A 10,786-nucleotide genomic window follows, 5' to 3' on the forward strand; every position below is an offset into this window, starting at 1 on the left:
GCTTAATTTATCTAGAATAGGGCAGAAGAGTATTTCACCTTTGAGTATTATGAATGTAATAATCATGATCATGTAGCTTTCTAGAATTCCTTTTCAACCAAAAAAAATCAATATTTTTCCAGTTCATGGTTTGGCCGTTTCTGGGATAACAGTAATGACTGAGCCATTAACACAGTTTTCCAGGTTTTAGACATTTTTAGTCAGGTGACACAATACCTGAAAGAACACCTTCTCCTCTGCCAAACAAAAAATAATGACTGCGCCTTGAAAGTGATTTGCTTTGTCTTCTCTCAGGACTTTATTTGGTCTTTCTGTCTGTCTCCTTTCTTTCTGCGTTTGTATCTCTAGTCTGATTTCTTTCAGAATCCAATTTCTCAGCTTGTAGTTGTTCTCTGCGTGCAGCTTCCCTTCGTATCTTATAGCCACACATTTTCTTTCTTAACTTCTTTCCTGTTAGTGCTTCTGGATCAAGAGGTGCCAGGTGACATGGGCCAGATTTTCTTTATCGCTGAGAAAGTTAAATGCATCCCTTTTAATTGATGCATAATCATAAATGTAATTTCCAAATATTCCGAAAAACAATTACAGATGCCATACACCTAAGGAAATTAAAATTTTCTTTACTATTTGTCTTCCAAGGAGAAAGTGAGGGCTGCAGATGCTGGAGATCAGAGCTGAAAATGTGTTGCTGGAAAAGTGCAGCAGATCAGGCAGCATCCAAGGAACAGGAGAAGGGCTTATGCCCGGAACGTTGATTCTCCCGTTCCTTGGATGCTGCCTGACCTGCTGCGCTTTTCCAGCAACACATTTTCAGTATTTGTCTTCCAAGTCAAATGTTATCATATTCTATTATTAATCAAATTGCAGTTAGATAAAAATAAATTATCAAATGCAAACAATTTCATTCACACATAAACCTTTAACTATTCAGCATTGGAACTATCCCTTCACTATGTCCAGAAATGAGTGCAAACAAATGTGATTATGAAGAACACAGACTAGGTAATAACTGATGTATGAAAACATATCACCATGTGTTATTGAACATATAATTTCTGAAATGCAGTAAGACAATCATTTTCCTTGTATCACCAGTCATCCAGTTTTTTTGTTCAATTTTTTGTTTGATCATAAATTCAAGCTGACATTTACTCATTAGCAGTTGATAAGAGAGCCACATTTAATGACCGTAAAGGAAATGATATCACATTCTTGCAATTAGGTTGCCTATATGATAGTATAACAATTTGACTAATGCATAAAACATCCATAAAAGCAAAGTTCTAGATGCTCTTATCCAGATAATGGACTCAATATTATTAATCTCAAACTTTTTTTGTTTATTCTATGTGAACATTGTATGATTATGATAATCCAGAGAAGTTCATGGATGCTACATTAATATTTATTTTTTAAAATTCAGTTGTGCTTGTTTTTCATCTGTGCAATCCAATTTATTGCAAAGCTACAAATGCTTCCTTCGCAATGTTGAAGGCTAGCCCTCAACGAACTTCAGCCAATAAAAATCGCCTCTGCTGAAGTCCTAATTGGCCTATTGCTCAATAAAAAGGGAGACAGAGTGCATTTGGAAAATGGTTAATTAATGTCTTTGCAAAACATGATTATCTGTAACATGAAAATTATGTTAGGTGCATTAAACATAGACCTAGCAGGGTTCACTAGCATTATAGAGGTGGTCTCCAAACAGAGGAGGAAGGAACGGAGAGAGCTATGGGAGAAATTTACAGAGCTCGGGGCCTGAATGACTAAAGGTGCTATCAAGATTGTCACACTTCACGAACATGGCTTCTCTCTGATCCACTTGTAGACCATTTAGGAGGCATAGACTTACAATGCAAGATGCATTGACAATTACAAAGACTACAACAGGACTACTTGCATGCTTTGAGCATCCATGCCTTGCCTGTTAGCAAGTTGATGCTTCAGCCAGAACCAAATACATATTGACATGCTCTTTTGCACAGATACATGGACAGCTGCTTGCCTTTTTGGTTGCAAAGTGTCCTGGGGTTAAGGAGGGGTTAGAAGCAGCAGAACTGTGGTTGACAACTTGTTGTACAGTGTAACAAGATATTAATCTAAAATTCACAGCATGTCCCAGCTGCCTGTACGTCAAACACACAGCACATTTATTCCACCAAATAGCCAGTCAAAAGGAGTTGCCATCTGTAGGGATCCTGGGACCATTAGTCAGGGGCATAGTCCACACACAGTCCACAGGCTTGGTCACAGTCAGTTATCAGCTTGAGCAGCTCACTGTCAGGGGATTTCCCTCCTGCAGTCCACGAAGTGGGCTGGCATCTGTGCTGTGAAGCCAGCACCAACAGTCAGGGGAAGAGGTGTACTGTCAGATAGGAAGCTGCAAACAGAGCAATCAGGGGTTTAGCTAGTTACTACTTTTTCTCATTTATATAAATGATTTGGATGCGAACAAAGGAGGTAGAGTTAGTAAGTTTGCAGATGACACCAAAATTGGAGATGTAGTGAACAGCGAAGAAGGTTACTTCAGAGTACAGTGGGATTTTAATCAGATGGGCTAATGGGCTGAGGAATGGCAGATGGATTTTAATTTAGATAAATGTGAGGTGTTGCATTTTGCAAAACTAAATCAGAGGAGCACTCAGATACTTAATGGTAAGGAGAAAGTGAGGTCTGCAGATGCTGGAGATCAGAGTCGAGAGTGTGTTGCTGGAAAAGCACAGCAGGTCAGGCAGCATCCAAGGAGCAGGAAAATCAATGTTTTGGGCTGGATCCCTTCATGGGGTAAAGGTGATAGGTCAGAGAGGAGGGTGGAGCGGATAGGTGGGAAGGAAGATTGATAGGTGGGACAGGTCATGAGGGCAATGCTGAGCTGGAAGGTTGGAACTGGGGCAAGTTGGGGGGAGGGGAAATGAGAAAACTGGTGAAGTCCCATTGATGCCCTGGGGTTGAAGGGTCACAAGGCGGAAAAAACAGCATCCTTCCTCCAGGCATCGGGCGGTAAGGGAGTGGTGATGCAGAAGGCCCAGGGCCTGCATGTCCTCGGCAGAGTGGGAGGGGGAGTTGGAATGTTTGGCCACGGGTCGGTGGGATTGATTGGTGCGGGTGTCCCGGAGATGTTCCAGAGGGCAATGGAGGCCCAGTCTCTGGATTCATTTAAGAAAGAGTTGGATAGAGCTCTCAAGGATAGTGGAATCAAGGGTTATGGAGATAGGGCAGGAACAGGATACTGATTAAGGATGATCAGCCATGATCATATTGAATGGTGGTGCAGGCTCGAAGGGCAGAATGGCCTACTCCTGCACCTATTGTCTATTGTCTATTGTTCCCTAAAGTGCTGTGCAAGACGGCATCCAGTCTCCCCAGTGTAGAGGAGACCGCATCAGGAGCAAAGGATACAATAAATGACATGCGTGAAAGTGCAGTGAAATTTTGATAGATGTGGAAGGCTCCTTTGGGCATTGGATGGAGGTGAAGGTGGAGGTGTGGGTGCAGATTTTACAATTCCTGAGGTGGCAGGGGCAGGTGCTGGGAGAGGAGGGTGGGTTGTTGGGGAACAGGGACCTGACCAGCTAGTTGCAGAGGGAACGCTCTTTGCGGAAAGTGGATGGGATGGGGAGGGAAGTATATCTCTGGTGGTGGGGTCTATTTGTAGGTGCCAGAAATGTGGGTGATGCAATTTATGCAGAGGTTGGTGGGATGGAAGGTGAGGACCAGGGCGGTTCTGTACTTGTCCATAATGGTAAGGTCCTGGGGAGTGTGGCTGAACAAAGAGACCTTGGAGTGTAGGTTCATAGTTCCTTGATAGTGGATTTGCAAGTAGACTGGGTAATAAGGAAGGCATTTGGTGTGCTTGTCTTTATTGGTCAGTGCTTTGAGGAAAGGAGTTGAGAGGAGTGTCACAAGGATCGGTGCTGGGTCCACCACTGTTTGTCATTTACATAAATGATTTGGATGTGAGCATAAGAGGTACAGTTAGTAAGTTTGCAGATGACACCAAATTGGAGGTGTAGTGGACAGCGAAGAGGGTTACCTCAGATTACAACAGGATCTTGACCAGATGGTCCAATAGGCTGAGGAGTGGCAGATGGAGTTTAATTTAGATAAATGCAAGGTGCTGCATTTTGGGAAAGCAAATCTTAACAGGACTTATACACTTAATGGTAAGGTCCTAGGGAGCATTACTGAACAAAGAGACCTTGGAGTGTAGGTCCATAGCTCCTTGAAAGTAGAGTCGCAGGTAGATAGGATAGTGAAAAAGGCGTAAGGTATGCTTTCCTTTATTGGTCAGTGTATTGAGTACAGGAGTTGGGAGGTCATGTTGCAGCTGTACAGGACATTGATTAGGCCACTTTTGGAATATTGTGTGCAATTCTGGTCTCCTTCCTATCGGAAGAATGTTGTGAAACTTGAAAGGGCTCATAACAGATTTACAAGGATGTTGCAAGGGTTGGAGGATTTGAGCTATAGGGAGATGCTGATTAAGTTGGGGCTGTTTTCCCTGGAGTGTTGGAGGCTGAAAGGTGACCTTATAGAGGTTTATAAAATCATGAGGGGCATGGATCAGATAAACAGACAAGGTCTTTTCTCTGGGGTGGGGGAGTCCAGAACTAGATGGTATAGCTATAGGGTGGGATGGGCAAAATTTAAAATAGGCGTAAGGGGCAACCTTTTCACACAGAGGATGGTGCATGTATGGAATGAGTTGCCAGAGGAAGTGGTGGAGGCTGGTACAATTACAACATTTAAAAAGCATCTGGATGGGTATATGAATAGGAAAGTTTTGGAGGGACATGGACCATGTGCTGGCAAATGGGACTAGATTAGGTTGGGATATCTGGGTGGCATGAACGAGTTGGTCTGAGGGATCTGTTTCTGTGCTGTACATCTCTATGACCCCATGATTCTATGTCTAGGGTCTGCTTGTTAATAGGGGTTTGAGAACTTGGGTAAATACAACTATGGGTGTCAATCCATTGATTGGTGTGAGGTTGCAAAGGGGACCTATTGGGAAAACAGGAAAAACACTGGCGTGAGTGATAGAGCCAAAAATGTTTGGAATTCTGTACATCATACAGTTGCAGAGACTAGATAATTGAAGTATTTAAGGTGGAGGTAGGCAGATATTTGACGACTGGGAGCTGCCAGAGAAGAAGAAATAAGGCCTGGGCAATTCAGCTATGATCTTGTTGAATGGTGGGTCTGACCTGAAGGACCAAATGGCTGACTCCTGCTCATATTCATTCCATTCTCATGTATCAGAGCCAGGGGATCAGGGCTGGCAGTGTGGGAAACAAAGGAACATGTGGAGATGAGAACAAGATTAGTGACAGGGGGACAGTGCAGATGTATGATGGTATGTGAAACAACAGTTGAAGGCGTGATAGCCAATGGGAGGGGGGGGTTATAGACAGTGGCACCACCATGCCATCCACAGTGGGAGTTTTGAGTAATGGGTAATGCTGGGATATGGGGGAGCAGGAAGTCTGTTGGAGGTGACATTTGATATGCTTGGTCTCCCCATTGGGAGGGTGTGTGGAAATTGGATGTCGAGGTAATGCAACAGGAAGGGGGGCATGGAAACTTTGGACCAGGGCAGCGGGTGATGGGGGAGTGGGTCGGGGGCAGCTACCTCACACCCAGAGAGACCCTGTTGCTGATGGTGACCATCGCGAGCTACGTTCCTAGCTATCACTTTCCATTCTCTCAATGCCCAGTGCAAATGAAAAATGGCTCAGAAAATGCACAGGGTGAGCAGGGTCTGTGTCACTTTTATAAGTGAAAGCATGGAATCTGCTGGACCTTAGCCATTGAGGAGACAACTGAACGCTGCTTCATATATCATGTAAGTATCATGTGTGAATTAGTTGAGGTGGGTGTGAGACAGGAAGAGGTTTATAGAAGAGCTGGCACAGTCCTTTGGATATAATGTGTTAGCCACTCAGGCAGCATGGCACCTTTGTCAATTTGGTGCATAAGCAATGATCAGGGCCACGGTGGAGCAAACGATGGGGCTGCTAAAATTGTGATTCACAGCTTGGAGCTGTATGAGAGGGTCCTCCAGTGTTTGGACAGTCCGCTACACTTTCTTGGTATTGTATGTTCTGCGCAATTGCTGTCGATCATTCTCTTTTCCCTCTATATCCATAGGAATTCAGAGTATGCTGTAGGTGATCCGACCTGAATAAAAAAGGAGTAAAGCTAATTGTAACGTAAGATAAAGGCATATAGTATTAGGTGGAAAGTAATTTTCTCCTTTTGAAATAGAACATAAAATTGTGTAATAAATGCTGAAATATTACAAATTACTACAGTTTTGAAACAATACCAATTAGTGCTTTGCATCATTTTAGGACACATATCTTTCAAAACTTGGTTTCTATTTAGCACATTGCCTTTTAAATTATATTAAATGTGCTTCACTGCATTATGTCACTGTTCATTCATCCTTGAACAGACCATCTGGCCATGACAGAACTGTAGGACTGCTAATTCCTCATTAATATTCAAGCCCCACTTTGGGACTTAAAATAAAGACAGAAGATATGCAAAACGCACAAGGAGTCATGGACGCATCTATGTTGATAGAAATAATTGCTATTTCAAATTGATGACCTTATATCAGTGATTAAATATTGGCATTCACTAATACTTCAATTCATGTTGTGGGTGAGGCTGAAATGGTTGAAGAATCTGTCCAGGTGAGAGGACTGGAAGTCCTGCCAAGGTAACTCTTTATTTTGTTTCAGGATTCTCTTAAGATAAACTTGCAGGTTGAGTTGGTAGTTAGGAAGGCAAATAGAATGTTAGCACTTATTTTGAGAGGACTAGAATGTAAAAGCAAGGATGTGCATCTGAGGCTCTAAAAGGCTCTGGTCAGACCACATTGAGAGTATTGTGAGCAATTTTGGGCCCCATACCACAGGAAGGATGTACTGGCTCTGGAGCGGGTCCAGAGGAGGTTCACGAGAATGATCCGAAGAATTAAAGGCTTGACATTTATGTTTGAGGACTCTGGGTCTATACTCAATGGAGTTGAGAAGGATGGTGGGGGGGGGTTGGGTTGGGGGGGAGGGTGTTGGGGGGGGGATCTAATTGAAACTTACAGAATACTGAACAGTCTGGATAGAGTGCAAATTGGGAAGATGTTTTCATTAACAGGAGGGACTAGAACCTGATGACACAGCCTTAAGGTAAAGGGAAGACCTTTTAGAACAGAGGTGAGGAGAAACCTATTCAGTCAGAGTGGTCAACCTATGGAATTCATTGCTGCAGAAGGCTGTGGAGGCCAGGTCATTGACTATATTTAAGACAGAGTTCTTGATTATCAATAGGATCAAAGGTTACGGGAGAAAGCGGGAGAATGGGCTTGAGAAACTTATTTGCCATGATTGAATGGTGGAGCAGATTCAATGGGCCGAATGGCCTAACTTTTGCTCCTCTGTTTTATGATCTTGTTTCCCAAAAGCCAATCAAATTGGCCAACTACTGAGAGGGACCTTCAATGTCAAAATGATGTTGCAGGGAACCGTTGAAGTTGGTGACTAGCAAGTGGGTAACCAGTAAAGCGTGTGTTTATTATTAGGAGGAAATACGGTCTGTTGTCAAAGTTGTGGGAGGAAGAGAAGTTATAAGGTTAAGGTGGGAACAAAAGCAAGTAATTGATCAGGAACGTGGAGGATGGTTTGTTTTTTTGATGCCTGAGAAAATACGCCTGCTCTTTCTGAATTACAAGGGGGGCTGAGGAAAACACTGTTGATTCAGTAACTTCCAGCTTCCGGTCACTGCTGAGTTTGCAAACGCTTGAGAAGCCTACACAGGAGAGGTGACTTTTTAAGGCATTCTCCCAATTGCATGGTGAAATCCCTGGCAGTAAATTCAGATTCCTAGGCACATGTTTCAGTAAATAGTAAAACATCGTTGGTATGCATGGTATGCGTCAGGGTCTCATTGTTCACATTTAATGCTTTAGATTTTTTTGCTTTCTCCCATCTTTCATTCGGCAGTCTCCTACAGTTCCATCTCATGATTGATCCAGTTGTAGCATCCCTCTGAAGTGGCAAAAATAACCAAGTCCACAGAAAGTCTTAGTCTTGTCCCCAGACATAGCATCTCCCTTTTTTTCATTATTCATTCACAGGATAAGGGTGTCACTGGTGAGACCAGCATTATTTTCCTATCCGTAACTGGCCAGAGGGCGGTTGAGAATCAACCATATTATTCTGGGTCTGGAATCATATGTAAGCCAGACCAGGTAGGGATGGCAATTTCCTTCCCTGAAGGACATTAGTGAACCAGATAGTTTTTTATTTCTTGACAATCGACAGTGGTAATCGTTAGACTGTTAATTCCAGATTTTTATTCAATTCAAATTCCACCGTCTCCCATGGCAGGATTTGCATCCAGTTCCCAGAACATTACTTGGGTCTCTAGGTTAATAGCCAGGTGCTAATACCACTATGCCATTTCCTCCCATCCCCCTGAAATGGTTTGGAAACAGAGTCACCTTAGGATTCATGTGTGGACTGTTATGGAAGCAGCTAGTCATTTCAATCATTGGCTACTTCCATTCTTCTATGATTCTAATGATTCTAATGAGGAAGGTGTCTGAAACCTGAAGTGTGCACATTAAATCAGATAACAGCAGATCTAAACCATATGGATTTGCTTGGATAGATAGGGTAAGCTTTGAGGAGATAAAGTATCCTATTGGATCTGATCCAAAGGTACCTTTGCGGATCTTACATTGCCCGAGTAAGATCCAAGCAGAAACTGTAGAGGGTATGTAGCAATCCTCCCTGGAGGCCAATTGAGTCCCTTAAGTAGTTACCTCAGAGCTAATTAAGGGCCTTATGCTGGCGCCATTGGAACTCTACTGGGACAACCACAAAGCAATCCTGTCTGACTTGTCTGACTTGTCTATGGCCAATTTGTAGAGAGCCCCTTTGTTTCAGGCACTTTGTGCCAGAGTCCCGGCCTCAGGAGGATGAAGCCCACAGAAAAACCTCCCTGAGCCTTCCTGGTAATCCCTCTCACATTCTGCTCCACTTAGCTTTCTCTCATGGCTGCAGTGTCTATGTCTGGTTAAGGCAGAGGTGCAGTCACTAGAGTTCCAGAGGACCATGTGGCTGCTGTGTCGTTAGATAGAGACGATTGATAGGTAGTGATTTAAGGAGAAAGTGAGGTCTGCAGATGCTGGAGATCAGCATCCTGATTCCTGAAGAAGGGCTTATGCCGAAACGTCGATTCTCCTGTTCCCTGGATGCTGCCTGACCTGCTGCGCTTTTCCAGCAACACATTTTCAGGTAGTGAGTTAAGTCAAGAGTGTGTTGCTGGAAAAGCAAAGCAGGTCAGGCAGCATCAGAGGAGCAAGAGAATCGACATTTTGGGCCCGAGCCCTTCATCAGGAATGAGGCTGGGAGCCTTGGGGGTGGACAGATAAATGGGAGGGGGGTGGGTCTGGGGAGAAGATAGCTGAGAGTCAATAGGTGGATGGAGGTGGAGGTAAAGGTGATAGGTTGGAGATTTAACCTGAGGGAAACTATATCTCACACAAGGGGCGTAGTTGGGAAGGCAGGACTTTCATGGTGATCTTAGCCAGTAAGAGAATTGAAGTACTGTATTGGTGTCACTCTGTATTGCAAACCAGCCATCCAGCCAATTGAACTAACTGACAACCCTCCAAAGGCCTGAATGACATACCACAGTGACTACAGCTCCCAATGGAATTGCCAGTACCAGAGAGCTGTCAGCCTCTGATTCACTAGTGTGGGATCCCTACCCTGTAACAGGTTTGATTCCTTGGGAAGCCCTCACTGAGTCCTGTGTGTGGTCATGCTGGAGCTCCAACCAATCTTCAGGACATTCTCCATCAAAACTCTTCCTACAGTGACCATTAAATTTTATTTCATGTGCCATCTTTTGTTACATGGCAGGTACATTACCCAATGCAATCATTAAAATTCTGCCCTCTTCTTCATAGGTCTAGGCGGTATGAAATAAAAGGCGGCAGAGCAGCAAAGGACAGACACGCCAACATCATTTGAGCCCTGCTGAAAGGTCAACTGCATTCGGTGTGACCGAGGACATGCAGGATAACAGTATGGTTCTGCTTTATGTCCTTTCTCAACTCCCACATCATGATCATATGGCTTTCTGGCTTGAAGTGCAACTGCATGTGTGTGACCATGCAACTATTGCTTTCCACCCATTATGCCGTTCCCTCAGCTGAACGCTCCTCTTCTGAATTTCTGCTTCGAGTTACTATCCATACTAAAGGAATAGTTGATAGTTTGCAAATGTCAAATTTTGGCTAAAATATTCCTCATTTTTTGTTATATTTCATGTACAAGTTTACTCTAATATCTGAGGGATAGTAAAGTGTGTTTTGCATGTTACATGACAATAGTCTGATAGATTTCTGATTTGGGAACTTGAATGGAAATAGAATGTGTCATATAACTGGAAAAACTAACAACATCTCCAAGGCAACTTTTGGATGCAGAATGCCAACAAGGGCAGATAAATGCAAGGTGCTGCATTTTGGGAAAGCAAATCTTAGCAGGACTTATACATTTAATGGTAAGGTCCTAGGGAGTGTTGCTGAACAAAGAGACCTTGGAGTGCAGGTTCATAGCTCCTTGAAAGTGGAGTCGCAGGTAGATAGGATAGTGAAGAAGGCATTTGGTATGCTTTCCTTTATTGGTCAGAGTATTGAGTACAGGAGTTGGGAGGCTGTACAGGACATTGGTTAGGCCACTTTTGGAATATTGTGTGCAATTCTGGT

At 43.5% G+C, this 10,786-nt stretch overlaps 1 protein-coding gene across 4 annotated transcripts in view; it reads left to right on the plus strand.

The window, feature by feature from the left end:
• LOC122561056 (beta-1,3-galactosyl-O-glycosyl-glycoprotein beta-1,6-N-acetylglucosaminyltransferase-like) overlaps positions 1–10,786 on the plus strand; it is a 112,231-nt gene that overhangs the window by 46,869 nt on the left and 54,576 nt on the right. For 2 of the 4 annotated variants that reach the window (XM_043712415.1, XM_043712405.1), the window contains one exon: positions 9,983–10,100. The exons of the other annotated variants lie outside the window; for them this stretch is intronic. The gene's annotated coding sequence lies outside the window, so the exon portion shown is untranslated. The remainder of the gene's footprint in view (positions 1–9,982; positions 10,101–10,786) is intronic. 4 annotated transcript variants of the gene reach the window in all.

This window comes from Chiloscyllium plagiosum, chromosome 2 (genome assembly GCF_004010195.1).
Source record: "Chiloscyllium plagiosum isolate BGI_BamShark_2017 chromosome 2, ASM401019v2, whole genome shotgun sequence".
In the NCBI taxonomy this organism is placed as follows: Eukaryota; Metazoa; Chordata; class Chondrichthyes; order Orectolobiformes; family Hemiscylliidae; genus Chiloscyllium; species Chiloscyllium plagiosum.